The sequence below is a fragment of the Diceros bicornis genome, chromosome 7 (assembly GCF_020826845.1).
Source record: "Diceros bicornis minor isolate mBicDic1 chromosome 7, mDicBic1.mat.cur, whole genome shotgun sequence".
NCBI classification, from domain to species: Eukaryota; Metazoa; Chordata; class Mammalia; order Perissodactyla; family Rhinocerotidae; genus Diceros; species Diceros bicornis.
In genome coordinates this window covers 57,752,879-57,771,297 of record NC_080746.1, presented here as the reverse complement: position 1 = coordinate 57,771,297, position 18,419 = coordinate 57,752,879, and the positions used below count along the sequence as shown (strand labels likewise).

The 18,419-nt window shown below is 35.5% G+C and overlaps 1 protein-coding gene across 1 annotated transcript in view; it reads right to left on the bottom strand.

The window, feature by feature from the left end:
* FCHSD2 (FCH and double SH3 domains 2) overlaps nt 1–18,419 on the bottom strand; it is a 254,614-nt gene that overhangs the window by 175,173 nt on the left and 61,022 nt on the right. The window lies entirely within an intron of this gene.

Here is an 18,419-nt window from a genome sequence, read left to right as displayed (position 1 = left end):
CTCATACCGGTAAGAATGGCTATTATCAAAAACACAAAAAATAACAAGTGTTGACAAGCATATAGAGAAAAGGAAACTCTCATGCACTCTTGTTGGGAATGGAAATTGGTGCAGTCACTATGGAAAATAATTTGGAGGTTCCTCAAAAAATTAAAAACAGAACTACCATACAATCTAGCAATTCCATTTCTGGGTATTTATCTGAAGGAAATGAAAACACTAATTTGAAAAGATATATGCAGCCCTATGTTCACTGCAGCATTATTCACAATAGCCAAGATATAGAAGCAACCAAACTGCTGACAGATGAAAGGATAAAGAACATGTGGGGGGTGTGTGTGTGTGTGTGTGTGTGTGTATACATACATATATATACACACACACACACACACACAATGGAATATTATTCAGCCATAAATAAGAATGAAATCTTGCCATTCGTGACAAAATGCATGGATCTAGAGGGTATTGTGTGAACCAAGTGAAATAAATCAGAAAGAGAAAGACAAATGCCATATGATTTCATTCATATGTGGAAGATAAACAAACACATAGATGCTAGCACAATTGGGTATCCATATGTGAAAAAATGAAACTGAACCTCTACTTCATACTATACACTAAATCAATTCCAGATAAATTATGGATCTAAAATACTATATAGATCTAAATATACTATAAAGCTATTGGAAGAGGATACTGGAGAATACTTTTTGTTTGATGGAGAATAACCATAAAGCAAAAGATGAATAAATTCAACTATATTAAGATGAAGAGCTTCTGCTTATTAAAAGGCACCTTTGTTTATTAAAAGGGACCATGGGCCTCCTGCATTTATGCATGTCTTGTAAGCAGAGGCAATGACTATCTTTATTCCAAACAATCTCTTTAAGAACATCTGTATAACAAACAGCCTTGAAGGATAGAAACAGTGTCTCCCTATGGAGTAAAAGGCAAGTTTGGTTACTGCGCAGTATAATAAAGATAATGGCTCTCTCCACGACAAAGGTCAGATTTGCTTCCTGTCCATTATAAAAGATTGAGGTTCCCTAAGCTAGGGGTTCTTCACCATAACCAATCCACCGTGGCGTTTGGCCCTTTCTGCACTGCCCTGTGGAAACTGGGACTTAGGGAACAAGCACCCAAATGCTGACACTCTAGCTACGACTATTGCCATGAATAATAAAGTCCTTTGTGTCTGACCCAGGAGTCTTATTTCTTCTGCCAACATCCAGGAAACTTCTTAGCTAAAATCTCAGACCCTTCATAATTTTTGACAACTATTCTAAGAGTGAATTAAAAGAAAAAACCACAATCCACACAGCAGAAGAAGATATTTTAACCCAGGTTGCTAAGTCTTTTATTCCAAATATATACAGAACTCCTATAAATCAATAAGAAAAAGAAATACAAATTAATGGAAAAGGGTTAAATACTTGAAAAGGGTCTTCACAAAAAGAGGATATATCCATATGGTCAAAAAACATTTAAAAAGGTTTTCATCCATTAATAATAAGGGAAATGCAAATAAGAGACCTTTTCATACCCACCAGATTGGCAAGTACTTAATCTGACAATATTAAGTGTGCTGACAATGTATGATATGGAAACTCACATACCGTCCTGGTATAGAGTAATCGCTACAACTACTTTGAGACATTATCTAGTAAAATTGAAGACACATTTAAGCTTATGATTCAGCAATACTACTCCTAATACATGATATAGAAAAACTCACGCACACGTGCAACAGGAGACGTACACAAATGGTCATAGCAACATTTTTCATAAAAACCAATAAATGGAAACAACTCAAATGTCTATCAACAGTATATATTGTGGTATATACTGTTCAAATATATACACAACAAATATATTGTGGTATGTACACATAATAGAAAACTGTACAGCAACGAAAATGAACAAATTATAGCAACATACAATAACATGGCTTGAATCTTATAAATAGGATGATGAGTGATGTAAGACTCAAAGAATACATTCAGTGTGATTCCATTTACCTAAAGTTCAAAAACAAGAATAACTACACTATATTCTTTAAGGATGCATACAAAGCGATGAAGAAAAGCAACTATTACCATATGTCAGAATAGTAGTTACTTCTGGGGGCAAGTAAAGAGGGTATAAAAAAAAGGACACACAGGGAGTTTCCAGGGTATTGGCAATTTTCTATTTGTTTACATAGATGGCAGTTACATGAGAATTTGCTTCATAATTATGTATTTAGTGCACATTTCTATTTCTTCCATTTTTATTTACTTCTATAATTTTTTGCAATTTAAAACAATACCTTATTTTGAATGACTAGACCATCAAATCATTAGAGTTTAGATGGAATATATAAATTTATGCATATATATTTATGCTAAATAGGAGGAATTCTATTTCCTAATTATGCTATTTTCCCACTTCCTTTATTCCACGGTATATACACAGCAGGTACTCAGTAAAAGCTTAATTAACCAGGAGAGTGGAGAGCTCAGAAGATAACACAACAGTACAAAATCAGAGGAACACAGGAATCACTTAAAATAACACTAGAAAATTTTAAGAATGTAGGCTAGTACTATAAACCTTTAAAAAGGTGCAGCAGATTAATATTTAACATTTATATAAAGTTTTACTTCTCTGCATCATAGATTAAATCACCAAAAGACTCTATTCAGTAGTGAATGCAAATATTATTAGTTTTCATAAGCAATTATTCATCACTTTATCCACTTTTCTGGGCAACCTGCCAAGTAATATATAATTTAAAATTTCTATTTGTTTAGTTGTTCCTTCCTATCTTGGTTACCAGATCCACCAACCATTTGTGTAATTACAGGAATTAATCAGTTAAATTACATACAACTTTTATTGTTCTCTTAAAACACTGACCCAATGTACACACCATAAATAAATAACATTTTCAGATTAAAAACAAACTATGCCTATATTTCTAAATCAAACATGTGTTAGAGATTGTAGCTTTACTGGTATCCATGTTCTCCTCTTCTTCAAGGCATACTCACTGATGGGATTTTTCCAGCCTCCTCTTTTACTAGATGTGACCATTTGACTGAGTTTTGGCCAACGGAATGTGAGGAGAAGTAACGTGCTATATTCAGGTCTGGCCCATCAAGAACACCCCTGTGCAACCCTTTTCCTCCTTCCTCTTCTGCTAGCTAAATGCAGAGGATCCAGCAGAGGACTCGAGGTCCTAAAGAATCTCGGAGCCTCAAATTAAAGAAGCCTGGATCACCAAATCCTCACATGAGGGCCATTCACCAAATTCCTGCAATAAACTGTTAAGTGAATGAGAAATAAACTTTCTGCTAAGCCTCAGAGATTTTCAGGTGTTGGTTAAAGCAATTAGCCTATCCTAATGAACAGAGGACATTTACCAGTGAGACTCTGTATTTGTAACTCTTTTTGTTTCCAAATTTGTTACTATTGATACATTCAGGGCCTGCCACCATCCTGTAGTCACCTTCCTATGATTCAGACAAAGGGATCATTTTAGTAGATAAATCAGGAAAAAGCACCCCCGAGGAGGACACAACTCTACAGGAAACAGCTTGGCAAGGCAACCATATCTCTGTGTGAAAAGGAGTCCCTGTCTCCAACAGATTATGACATAGCATTCAGCTTGATGAGGAAGGCCAGGACTGGATTTCAGTTTCCATTTGAACCCTAGCTTAGCAACGGCACAAACTGTACAACACTTCTAGAAGGCCTTGGACATACTTCTCTAGCATTCTTTTTACTACAATAGGGAACATGGTGCTCCTACAGCTTCTGTTTTTTAATCTATGACATTTTATACAACAACTATAATTCAATAAAACAGGCACATATTAATTTTTCTGCACATATGCAAGGTAATTTTTTAGGTAAATAACTATTAAAACAGCAATTCTTAAAATAAAACTCATATTTAAATTTAGGTGGTCAAACTATGCTTTCATTCCAATAAATTTCAAGAAGAAACACAGGTTGGTTTTCAAAAAGTAAAAAGTAAATTTTTTTTTTTTTTTTTTTTGTGAGGAGATCAGCCCTGTGCTAACATCCGCCAATCCTCCTCTTTTTTTGCTGAGGAAGACGGCCCTGGGCTAACATCTGTGCCCATCTTCCTCCACTTTATATGGGACGCCGCCACAGCATGGCTTGCTAAGCAGTGCGTCGGTGCGCGCCCGGGATCCGAACCAGCGAACCCCGGGCCGCCGCAGCGGAGCGCGCGCACCTAACCGCTTGCGCCACCGGGCCGGCCCCAAAAGTAAATATTTTTTAATAATCAGTTTTTAATAATAAGTTTCTCAACCTATTCAGTAAAATCCATTGCAAAATACAGATATGCTCGTCACTGTTAGTAATTTAAAATTACCCCAAGTTCCAGTTTTCCTGACACTTTGTAAAATTAAGACTAGCATAACTACTGTGGAGGATGGTGGAAGGAATCCCTGCCTGGCCAAGATATCTGAGCTATAGTACTGCTTGTTCAAGAAAATCAATTAACCTCTTAGGAGCTCAGGTTGCTCATTTGAACAGTAATATGGTTGCAATGGATATCTCCAATGCGCACCCTGTCACAAATTTCCTCAAGTCTAACCCATGTAGATTCAACTAAAGGGATACAATTGCTGTGAGAATTAAAATGAGCCTATGAAATGCCTAGCACAGTGACTGGGACACAGCAGATAGTGAGTAAATATCACTTCATTCTTAAGATCAACTGCAAAACTCTATGACTATTGCGTCTATTATTACCGCTGAATTCATTAACTAAAAAAAACTTTATGAACAATATTTCCAAATCTTAATTCCAAGATTCTACCAACCTAAAATAACAGAATTCAAACTCTCTTTTAGAGATTAAGCACATATGTATTAGAGAGAGAAATTAAAATTAGGCAAATGTTAGGTAAATATTGTATATAAAATAAACAATGCACATATTATATACAAAAATAATTCATTAATTTTCTAGTATGTTATATTAAAATATTCTAAAACAAAAGATGGGAAGGAAAGTAAAAAGGACCTCTTGCCTGAATTCCTGCAAGAACTTTCGAAAAGTCCCTAACAAATGGATTTTAAAAAGAAAAACAACCAATAAAAAAAAGATGCGAATAGGGGCCAGCCTGGTGGCACAGTGGTTAGATTCACACACTCCACTTCAGTGGCCCAGGGTTCATAGGTTCGGATACCAGGCGCAGACCTACACACCGCTCATTAAGCCATGCAGTGGCGGCATTCCACATACAAAATAGAGGAAGATTGGCACAGATGTTAGCTCAGGGCCACTCTTCCTCAAGCAAAAAGAGGAAGATTGGCAACAGGTGTGTTAGCTCAGGGCCAATCTCCTTCACACACATATACAAAAAAAAGATGTGAACAGCCAATACAGTAAAAAGGCATTGCAAATAGCTACAAACATGGGAATATGCATAATCTCCAGTATTCAGAGAAATTAAACTTAAAATTAGATACTATTTTTGGTCTAGCTTGGCAAAAAAATTAATGACTGGCAACATCCACCCTGGTAAGGGTGAGATGCACCAGGTCCTCTTTTAAATCATTAGCAGAAATATAAATTGCTGTAGCATTTTTAAATTTCCTATTATAAAAAAAATTTTTTAATTGTTTTACCTATCAGTATCTACTAAAATTTTAAATGCAGAAATGCTTTGCTGCAGGGATACCATTTTCAGAACTCCTAAAACAAAAACACAAGTGAAACAAGATAAATGAAGATGTTCACTGCAGTATAGTTTTCAACAAATTAAATCAATGGAATGTGGATCAATCAATGTGGATGTTAAATAACTTACATGCGCAATATGAACTATGATGCTGCCAATAAAATTGAGATGTTTAAATATTCACTTTAGGAGAATATCAATGACAAAAACACTATTAAATATGAAAGACAAGATGTAGAAAAAATTTAAGTATGATTCTTTTTTTATAAAGGATTTAAAAAAACTACATATTAAATGAGCACACATAAACAGAAAAGATTCATGCCGAACATAAGAGGGTGAATTTGAAAAGAAAGAAAAGAAGACAATTAATTTTACTTTACATACCTATGTATTATCTGAATTATTAAAACCATGATTAATTTTTAAATTAAAAAAAGATTCTTATGAAACAGTCAAAATATCTGATATGTGCTCAAATAATAGGAGAGAAAAGTTGTTACCTTCACTGTTTTTATTGCATCTTATCCAAGGATATAAGAAAAGAATACAATCATCCAAAATAGTAAATAGCAGGATTTATACCTGAATTTATATTCTGAATAAATTTAACTAGAAGAGGAAACAGGGCACAAGCAATCTTCTTATACTTTTCTTTGGATTCGTATCTTCAGATAGAACAAAACAATACCAAAAAAAAAACCCAGCCATTGACAGTACCTATTCACTGTCAAGGATAATGCAAAAAGAAGTCCTGAAATAAAGTATTAAGCCATGATGTAACATAAAACACATCTATAAAACTGTTCCATGATTTCTAGTGGTGAATATTTATGTTCCTTCTTCCACTAATAGAAATGGAACTCTCTTTTCTTTTCATTTGGCATCAATGTGATACCAACAAGTACTTTCATATCAAAATGCCACAAAATGTATTGACTTTTTTATAATGTGCAAAGCACTGTATCCCTCAGAATTCACTAAGTATTTGCTAAATGACTGTCTATACAAATGACATTCAGCCAATGACGCTGTCATCTCATTTCAGCATAGCAACAACTGTGAGTTTATTAACCCCACTATGTAGAGGAGGAAAAGGTTTAAGTAACTTATTTAGGGTGATTGTGTTAACAAATGGCAGAGCCAGAATCAGAACTTCAATGATTGTATTCTGTTATTTCTTTACATGGTACGTATAGCCTGTGAAAATATAAGCTATTTCCAAAAGGGTAGGAAGTGAAAATAATCACAGGAGATGAGGAGGAACAGGAAAACAGAATAGAAAGAAGTAGAAAAACCTGACAATGGTAGCAAGTCAAACTGCAAAGAGCAAAGAAATGACCCAAAGCATTTCAGGAATAGCTAGAGCAGCAGGATTTATCTGTGTACCCTGTTTAGTAATTGTAGTTCCTTTCTTCAGAGAGGATCTCTCATCTCATGCCATGCCATGCACCTTGGCACATATGAGACCCAAAACTTACCTCCGATCTTCCTTTACCCAGGGTTCATGATGGTCTGGTACTGGCTTAATTTGTTATTTACAGGTAATAGGTATTTCAGAGACAGTTCCCCACAAACAGAATGGCTTGGTTACCTGTATGGGTCAGCTATTGCTGAATTAATGCATAACGAACTCCAAAACTGCGAACGACTTACAACATTAAATGCTATTTTCTTACTCATGAATTTCACGCTGGCTGGAGCATCTCTGCTTCAGGTTGGGGGTCAAGTTCAGTTTCTCCTCCACTTATCTTTCATTCTGGGACCCAGGCTGAAAGAGCACTAGTTACCTGGGGCAAGCTTTTCTTGTAGTAAATGGCAAAACTACAAGAGAGCTGGAAGAAACTTGCCATGCCTCTTAAAGCCTCATGTCAGAAATGGCCTCTTGTCACCTCCATCTCTATTCTATTGGCCCAAGTAAGCCATATGATCAAGTCCAAAGTCAGTGAGTAACAGATGCATATTTCACCCCAAGGGAAAGGGTGGGGAAGGATTATTTGCTAAGTAATAATTCAACGTACCATAAACTCTTAAGAGCAATTCTCAGAACAACTTCACTTGTGTTCAATAATGAACATGCAAACATAACGAGATGGTGATCAAGTAACTCACTACTATCAAATTCTCACATGACAAAGAGCTAAGAGGAACAGTAAATATGTGAATGACAGAATTAGGACATAAAAACTTCTCAACATACTAGCACAACAGGGTAAATTCAATACAATAGTATCTCATAGGAGTAAAAGTCCTGCTGTAGATTTAGCATAGGATGGAGAAGATCTGATTTAACAGCAAGACATGTAAAAGACTTAGTAGTTGTGAGTTTAAGTTCAATACAAGTTAAGTTCAACTAATGTGATACAGTTACCTAAAAGGATAATGCAACTTAGCCCATATTAACAGTAATGACATCACTGAGTGACCAGGACATATGAAGTGCATAGTAAAACTTAAAAAAATAAAAATAAAAACATAGAAGAAACAGTCTGCTCTACTGAGCCAATTACACCCACAGGATTATTAAATTGGGTTCTGATCTGAGTATGAATATCTGAGGAATAATGACAGGAAACAAGATAGATAAAAGGTTTAAAACCGAGTTGCACCGGTCATTCAAGTGTGAATTGACTAAACGACAGAATTTTAGGACTGGGAAGACTGGGAGTGGGATGCAGACATGCAGAAAGAGTTAAGAACAAGCTTAAAAGTTGTCTTCAAATTCCTAAAAGACTATCATGTACCCAAGAAGGTTACTTGGAAGGAAGATTTTTGCTCACTATAAATAGGAACCTTCTAACTAGAAGATGAATGCCTTGAGAGACAGTGAAATGATCACTGAATTCAGAAAGAGGCTACAAGGCCTCTATATCAGCGGTTGGCAAATTTTTTCTGTAAAGGGCCAGAAAAGTAAATATTTTTGGCTTTGCAGGCCATACGATCTCTGCATCAACTACTCAACTCTGCCAGTGTAGCAAGAAAGCAGCCACAGATAACATGTAAGCAAATGGGTGTGACTATGAGCCAATAAAACTTGACTTACGAAAAACAGGTGTCAGGCCAGATGACCGTAGTTTGCCACCCCTTCTCTATATTAAAAAGAGAGAATGAACGCAAAGAGGGTTGGATCATATGGCCTTTACACCACTTCCAGCTCCAAGCCTCCCTAAAAAGTCATTAAAACAACTCGATATACCGAAATAGGTGTAAAAAGAGAGACATTTATATATATATATATATATATATAGGTATATCACACACATATGTATGTGTACATTATAAATCACATACAGAAAGAAGATTGTTATTAACACATATGGACTAGGTGACCCTCATTAAAATAGATATGAGAGAGAGCTGCTGAACATATAAGGCTCTTAATTAGGTCCCTATTATGAGAGGATGCTGGAATAATCGTAAAATGGACATAGGAACCCAGGACCACCATAGTGATTTCTCAGTATCAGGTGAACATAAGACAACATTAACTATAACTTTTGTCCTTAAACAAGCCTTTCCATGTCGACACAGGGAGTCAATGGGAACATTTGCAAACTGCCTGCTTAAAGCCCCTTTCTATTTCTTGGGTATTATATCTCCATACACAGATACAGGAAGAAATTTGTCCCACTGCATCTCAAACAAAGCAAAAGAAAGCTATAATTGGGTTTCACCAGCCGCCCAGAATTTCTACCTTAGGAAAAGTAATAAAAAAGTCAGAACATCCCCCACTGGCTCTCCAGTCCCTAAGTCAGAACAAAGGTCCTCCAATTGTTTGTTACTGGTCCACAACAAGATAAGTACAGAAATTAAACGTAGGCATTTAGATACTTTTATGGCAATTTTACATCGGTTAGCTTGTCAACCACAATGCAAGAGATAAAACAATCTGAGGAAATATAAGCATTTATTTCCATACTTTGTCATTTTATAATCACATAAATTTTTAATCGAGCCTGCAATTTACAATTTAATACTTTTAGCTAAATTAAGGAAGTAAATAGGTATTTTTACCTCCAATTTACAGATAGCAAAAAGCTTGGGGCCAGCCTGGTGGCGCAGCGGTTAAGCTCACGTGCTCCGCTTCAGGGGCCCGGGTTTCACAGGTTCGAATCCCGGGTGCAGACCGACGAACTGCTTGTCAAGCCATGCTGTGGCAGCGTCCCATATATAGTAGAGGAAGATGGGCACGGATGTTAGCCCAGGGCCAATTTTCCTCAGCAAAAAGAGGAAGATCAGCAACGGATGTTAGCTCAGGGCCCATCTTCCTCACACACAAAAAAAAGCTTAACTGGCCTTTTTGGGAAGGAAAGATGCACCTTCTCTGAATGAGGCAGGAGTAGCAAACTAAATGATAACAATGGAAATGATTTCAGAAAAAGGAAGACCAAAGAGTTCATACTAATTTTACTTGTAAGTATATTTGACAGTGAAGTGCTAAAACCACAGTGTGATATTTGCAGAGATGTACTGGCTATGAAACAATAAATCCATCAAAACCTAAGTGGCATTTATATACAAAATGTAAAGAAATAAGTTCAAAACAAAAAAAAATTATTTGAAAATAAAGAGTATTAAATTACAAAGCCAAGAGACGCAGATGTTCCTTATTTCACATATAGACAGGCTTCTTTTAAGCAGCTCTTCAGGATACTAAATCTTAAAAAACCATATATATTGACATTAGGAAAAAACCCCATCAAAGATGTTTGCTTGGAAATATTCAGTGAATCTGCAACACAGAACCAATTTCTAATGATATCACAGTCCAATGCATTCAGGAAATGGATAATTACACGAAAAAATAATTCATAGAACACACAAACCTAGCAAAGGGTTTTTTACTGAACCTTAATAAATGCAAAGTATGACAATTCCTTTCCATGTGTGGTTTGAATATGATGGTGTTGTGAAGAAAGAATTTTTTTTTCAGCTTCACTGCCAAACATAACTAACTCCGAATTATATAAATCATAGGGATTATGTAGTCAACAAGTGTAACCTGGAGTTTACATTTTGTGTAACAGTATATTTCTGATGGTGCAACTGTAACAATAAGAAAATATTCTGGACAGTTACCCAGATTAAGGAGCTTACTCCAGAGTGTAAATCAACGCACTGCTTCTTTCATCAAGAAACTCTTGCTATGATTTAAAAACAAAACAGTCACCTGTCTAAACAGTATGCCTAGTGACATAGCATAATTGTAAATTACTTAAAGGCTAATGCAGTGTATTAGAGTATTCTCCTTGTTAAGTGATAATATGGAAACTGATCATATACTACTCTTACTACATGCTGAGGTTCCATGGTTATCAAGCAGAAATGTTCTGTCGAAAACAAACAATGAAATGAACTCTTAGTGTTTCTGCAAGATAAGAAAAAGTCTGGTCCTAATGTTTTAAATATGTGACTTGGACAGCCAGACTTGTCTTACATATTTGGTATTTTTAATGATCTTCACACTTTCACTTAAGAAAAGCATATAAATGCTTCTCAATGGCCAATAAGATGAAAGCAAAAAAGGAAGTTAACAGCATGAAAGATCAGTTTCTACATATACTTATGACATGTTCCATAATTTAACAATAATTTTCAGTGAAGTAGGTATGATCAGATATAGCACATATCAACATTCGTTGAAAGATTATCACTACACACCTTACAAATTTGATACATTTTCAATCTTTTTCCCATCAAAAGAAGATCCACATATAGGAAATTTATGAATCCAGAATCCATTTCTTTAATTGAGAGAGAATTTAAATTTAACTATAACTCTATAGGATAAGTTGTTGGAACTGACTACTAATGAAAGATTGAAAACTGAATTCTGAAAATAAAAAATCACTTGCTCCATCTTGGGAAAAAGAAATGAATATCCTGAGTTTGCTGAAATTTCTTTTAAATCTCTCCGCCAATTCTCATCAACATACCTCTGTGAGTCTGGTTTCTCTATACTGAATGTTGTTAAAATAAAACATAGGAACAGTTTAGATATACATTATCTCTTGTGAGTCATTCCAACCCAGATTAGATAAATTAACAGTGAGAAGCAAATTTATTTGTCACATTAACATTTTTATTGATATATACAGTGTTTGTTTAGAGTGTGCACATAGGTATTGAATAAACGGGGAGTTACAACTTCACTCAACTTTTTGTTTAGTTAGTATTGTGAAATGACAAAAAAGTTATGACTAATAGCAAAATAGGCTAGAAGATACGTTCAAGTAACAACATTTACAGTGTTTCTAATTGTTTTCTTTTTCCTTATGTATGACTATCCTAATTATATTTATTGAAATGTAATTTATCTGTTTAATCTAAAAATTTTAAGTTTGTATTTTATGTCTTTTTAAATTTCATTTTTCCAGTAATTCATTTTTATTGTACTTTACAAAAGTATCTATCCATAAATTATTAGGGGGAAAAAAGTCCTCACAGCAGATAGTTCAAAAAACACAACTCTAGTGCACAGGCTGGCAAATTATAGTCTGTCGTCTGTTTTCTCTAAATGAAGTCTGACTGGAACACAATCACAACTTTCTGTTTACCAACTGTCTATGGCTACTTTCACTCTACAACAGCAAAGCCAAGTAATGTGGCAGAGACCATATGGTCCTCAAAGCCTAAAATATTTACTATCTGGTCCTTTGCAAAAAAACATTGGCCAGCCCTTGCTCTAGACGGTTGAACAAAATGTTGGGAAGGCCTCTCTATTTTCCTTCCCCAGTCATTCAATAAACAAAGACATCACTGGAGCTCAGGACCTTAAGATGACATTCCTACCTGGAAACAGAGGGCTAAAAGAATTGAAGTTTAGACACTATTTAAGTATTACCATTGATAGGGAATGAAGGGCATGTAAACGTCTCTACATGGTCTCTTGTCTCTTGGTATCCTAAAATTCTAATTTGTGTGTCTAATTTTGATTTAAAAGAATCAAAATCTGATCCAGATAGGGCAAGAAGCACTAAATCTGGAAGACCCAAAATAATCTTCAAGCCAGACACATAACAAGAGTTCCAACTACAGGAGCACGTGTGCATGTGTGTGTGTGTGTGCATGTGTGTGTGCAGCAGAGAGGAAAAAAACCTTCTCCTGGTATAACTTTTATCTAACTGCTGCTATAATTTTTATCTAACTGCACTTTCAACACTTCTAAAAAATGATATCCTACACAGACTTCAAGAAGCAACAATGAAAACAGTAGAAAAGATCATCTTAGTTTGATGTGCTTTGGATTTTATTTGCTACTTGGAATCCAATCTTAAAATAACATGTTAAATCTATAATGTTTATCTAATTCAATGTCCATGGTTCAATTATTATAAAAGAATAAAATTATTTTTATAAAAACTTATGCCCAGAGTAGGTCATTATATTCTTTGATGGGCTGGAAATGCAAAGTCTATTAAAATGGAAGGATATCCTGTTATTCTGAGAACAATGCCTCACTATTACACACCTCTCAAATAATTTCCTATTATGATTCTTTGAATTCCATTATAATATACATCATATACATAATGAATACAAATTCTTGAAAGTTGCTGAAAAATATAAGTTGGAATTTGTTTTTAAACTTTTAATTTTAGAACAAGTGCCCAGAGTATTTTGAGCATTGATATCAATGAGTCAATGTATCAACAAGCATTTGAGTTCTTGCTTTCCAGAAGTTATGAGCCACAATGAATGATGATATACAATTCTTGGCTACAAACAGTTCATAACCTAGTTGAGGTCTTCTACATAGTTTACACGCAAGTAATGCTTCTAATGTCTAATGGTATGGAAGAAATTGTCTTCAAAACTCATATCAGCAATCATATCCCAAAGTATTGCAAACTGTAGTGGGAAAGTGCTACAACTACATAAGCCACAAAATACTTAAGAAAATTGTCTAAAATGATTATTAAGTACCTTTTTAAAAAAAGGCCAAACCAAAAAAAACAAATCTGATTTTGAGCATTCACAATGAGAAGACTTAATAACAGAATTTGCCCCAGTGTATTCAGTTCAAAATTAAAATAAAGCATATAAACAGAGAATAAAAAGTATTAAAGCATGAATTCTGAATGAAATAAAAAGAGAAGAAAATAGGCCTTTCAAAAACAAAGCATTTGAGGTACTTAGACTTAGAAGGAAATGTCCTAATGTCTGCAATGTACTTTGAAATGCACCAAAAAGAAAATGGATTAATGAGTGGTAGAGTGATCAACAGATAGATAGATAGATAGATGATAAAGCAAGTACACTAAATGTTAACGGTAGAATGTAGGTGGTGGGTATATAACTAACTGTTAACTATCATATTCTTTCAACTTTGCTATATGATTGGATATATTCATAATAAAAGAGAACAAAAGAAAGCATATTAACATTTTAACATCCTTTCAGTATGACATCCGTTGAAGAATTTAGTGAGTACAATACAATTGGGTACAAAAAAAGAATTTGGAATATGCTCAATTTTATTCACAAGAATACATTAAATTATTTGAATTACCAACACAGAAATAGAGAACTAGTTACCAGCATGCAAAGAATAATGAAAAATTAAATAGAAGAAGTGAGGGGTCTCATTAATTTTGTACTAATCATTTTTAAGGAGTCAGAAAATATTTAAAAAGCAGAGAAGGTACTTAGATAACTGGCATCCAGGCTTTTAGAATTCTCAGAATTCCAGAACTGTTCCAAACCTAAAAGTCACTGTTCTCTCAAAAATATCTTTGGTAGCAAAGAAGCAGTTCCTCTCTCCCTGAAACCTTGGACACAGATTAAAAATCCCAAATTAAAAAACCTGCTCTAAAACACTCAGTTTCCTCTGCTTTTGTTTTCAGTACAGCTCTAATTTTACTGCACGACAACTGGATTTATTATTATTGTTATTTTTATCATCATCATCATCCTATTTTACAGATTGGTAAACTGAAGCACAGAGTGGTTATGTAAACTGCCCAAGGTTACACAGTTAATAAGCGGCAGAGCTGGGATTCAAACCATCAGGCTATACTCTCTATTTAGAAAATTCTTATCCTCCAGAGACTCATTTTTAGCAAACTGTCAAGATTTCTAATTCGCAAAATCTAAAAATACTGAAAATGGACCTCAGAGTTTAAGAACTGAGCCAAACAAAACAAAGGGGGCCTCAGTGTATAAGAACTGGCATACCTTATTCAAACAGTAATTGATACTGAATGCCTTACCCAGAGTCTTCCCTGATCATTCATTACTACCATGGATTGTTTCTCTCTGCTTATAATCTTGCTGCATATAATTGTGATGTGGAAACTACTTCATTTTGCCTTATACGTAACTACAGTCATTTACATATTACTTGATTATAAACCCTTTGAGGATAGGAATCAAGTTTTATGTATCTTTGCATCTACCCTGAAAAATTGATTTAAGAAACCACTTACTTGCTCATATTATTTAATAATTCAAGTTCCAAAGTTTAAGTCACTAAAAAAATTGAAAGCCAGCCCTGATGGCCTAGCAGTTACAGTTTGGCACACTCCCCTTCAGTGGCCCAGCTTTGGTTCCTAGGCACAGAACCACACCACTCGTCTGCCAGTAGCCATGCTGTGGCCCCGGCTCACATAGAAGAACTAGAAGCACATACAACTAGAACATACAACTATGTACTGGTACTTTGGAAGGGAGAAAAAATTATTTGAATAACTGTTCATTAAAAACGACTATTTCTTGAATCAATCATGTTTGGTTTACATTTATTGGCATATAAATACTGAGTATAATTCTCCTAAATTATAACATAATGCTTTAAAATTTGAAGAAAAGTAGATGTCATTAAAGGGATATAGGGATTTAACCCTACTACAAAAAAAATATGAAGTTTTTACAAACTATTTAAATGTAAACCTCATTAAATGACTAATTTCTGAGACTATAAAGAAGTAATTTACACTACATGAATTACTTGTGGCTCTCAACTATTGGTCAAAAGACACGCTGGCAAATTGTAGGGAATGCATCAAAGAGGTAGGCATTTCTACTACAGAACAACTGATTATCAGATACAACAAACAAGAGACCTATGTGCTTGATTGTAAACGAAATAATATACATATTAATAGGAAAGATAAAGTGACTTCAGGGGCAGCCTGGTGGTGCAGTGGTTAAGTTCGATGCGCTCTGCTTCGGCGGCCTGGGGTTCGCAGGTTCAGATCCCAGGCATGGACCTACACCACTCATCAAGCCATGCTGTGGTAATGACCCACATACAAAACAGAGGAAGATGGGCTCAGGGCCACTCTTCCTCAAGCAAAAAGAGGAAGATTGGCAACAGGTGTTAGCTCAGGGCCAATCTTCCTCACCAGAAAAAAAAAAAAAAAAAGAGGGGCCGGCCCAGTGGCACAGCAGTTAAGTGTGCGCACTCCGCTGTGGCAGCCCGGAGTTCGTAGGTTCAGATCCCAGGCATGCACTGACGCACCGCTTGTCAAGCCATGCTGTGGCGGCGTCCTATATAAAGTGGAGTAAGATGGGCACAGATGTTAGCCCAGGGCCAGTCTTTCTTGGCAAAAAAAGAGGAGGATTGGCAACAGATATTAGCTTAGGGCTGATCTTCCTCACAAAAAAAAAAAAAGTGATTTCAGATATGAATCCCAAATTCAAACTCACCTGAATTGATGATTTAAAGCGCAGAAGCTTCTCTCACATGGGCAACATTACGAAGCAGTGCTCTAATGAGGAGCATTAGATACACATTTTGTGTGTGTGTGTGTGAGGAAGGTCAGCCCTGAGCTAACATCCGATGCCAATCCTCCTCTTTATTGCTGAGGAAGATTGGCCCTGGGCTAACATCTGTGCCCATCTTCCTCTACTTTATATGGGACACCACCACAGCATGGCTCAACAAGCAGTGCGTCGGTGCGCTCCGGGATCCGAACCTGCGAACCCCGGGCAGCCGAAGCGGAGCGCACGCACTTAACCACTGCACCGCCGGACCGGCCCAGATACACATTTTTTTTTAATGACAGATAACGATTCTCCTAGGCAGAACTAGATGAGCTAGCTTTATTTGTTTATGGGTCTATTTCTCCATTAGACTAAGACCTATTCAAAGACAGTAACCATGTCCTTTTTACTTTTGACAAGAATATAATTTAACATAGCAATTAAATTCCACCACAAAGTATCCAATGCTATATTTTTCCTTTTAATAAATAAAAATACTTCATTTTGCAGAGACTGCTCCTTCTCTTAAGATTATATAATATCCTAAAATACATGCCTTCACTTATAGTTCTAAAGTTTAAACCATGTATGTTATATTAAATAAATTATCTACCCATATACACCATTTTTATCCACATTTTTAAAAACTCTACTTTTATAACATAGTTGCAAATAGTTTTTATCTTTCCCAATTAAAATGTTACTTTTCATTACCAATATAAAAATATTTATATGTGAAAAGGAAATAATCTAATTTTATTAATGATAGCCTCACCACCTAACAGTGCCTGCCACATAGTAGGTCTTCCGTGTTAGCTGAACTACACTGTTAATAAACAGTACTTAGATGGGGGGTTGAATGGGGAAGCTGCACACTTATGTTTTTGATCCCTGCAGTGTTTCAATATTATTCTGAGATGTTCTAAATCCCCTAAAACATCGATAATCAAACTTAAGCACAAAACCATCACATTCAGGACTATGTCATCTCCTTTCACTAAAGACAGATAATAGGTTTGATTTCATCTATGACCAGCCATCATAAATGGGATAGATGGTATCCTACCAAAGACTACCACTAGTCTCTATGGGCAGTCACTCCCATTTTCTGGGCTCTCTTAAACAAAAATTGTCCACTGACCATTTGTTCTGAATAGTCTATTTAAAGCTATTAATAAACAAGAATGAATATTCTAATCATTTTGATTCTCTAGACATAATTCTAAAGTTCCTGGAACTTCCATGAGAAATTTCTGGTATTTCCTGGTTTCAACTATTCAAAAATCCCAGAGGAACAGAATGACACACTTTGGTTCTAGATTGTGGCCTCTGGCTGAGAATGAGAAATGCACACAAATATTAAAATTATATAGAACTCAGAGCTTTTGGAAAAGGTTGGCATATTTAATGGGCCATCATTTTTTATGTGTCTAGATAATACAAAAGTAAATTGTGAGTTAAAGAAGAAAACCTATAAATACCAGCTATTTCCACCAACAGAAACTGACCTCTGAAAATACATAAACAGTGATAGAAGAAAGACAACACAGGCTTTTAGTCAGACATCAATGTCCAGGCTGTGCGAGGGCTGCCCTTTCTGAGCCTCGGTGTCTTCATTTTAAAAGTAGAAATAATAGCCAACACTGTAAGAATTTAAATAAAATAATGATGTCTAGCATATATTTAGGGCTCCAAAAACTCATGGCTATTATTATAATTTAGGAGGTAGAAGACTCATCTTTCAATCACACTATACATGTAGCCTCATCAAGCGGCTCAAATTAATACTTGAGCAAGAAAATTACACTTGGTTACTGTATTAGTTTCCCAGGGCTGCTGTAACAAAGGACCACAAACTAGGTGGCTTAAAACAACATAAATTTATTCTTCCACAGTTCTGGGGGCTAGAAGTTCAAAATCAAGGTGTCAGTAGGGTTGGTTCCTTTTTGCAGGCTCTAAAGAAGATTCTGTTTCATGCCTGTCTACTGGCTTCTGGGAGTTGCCAGC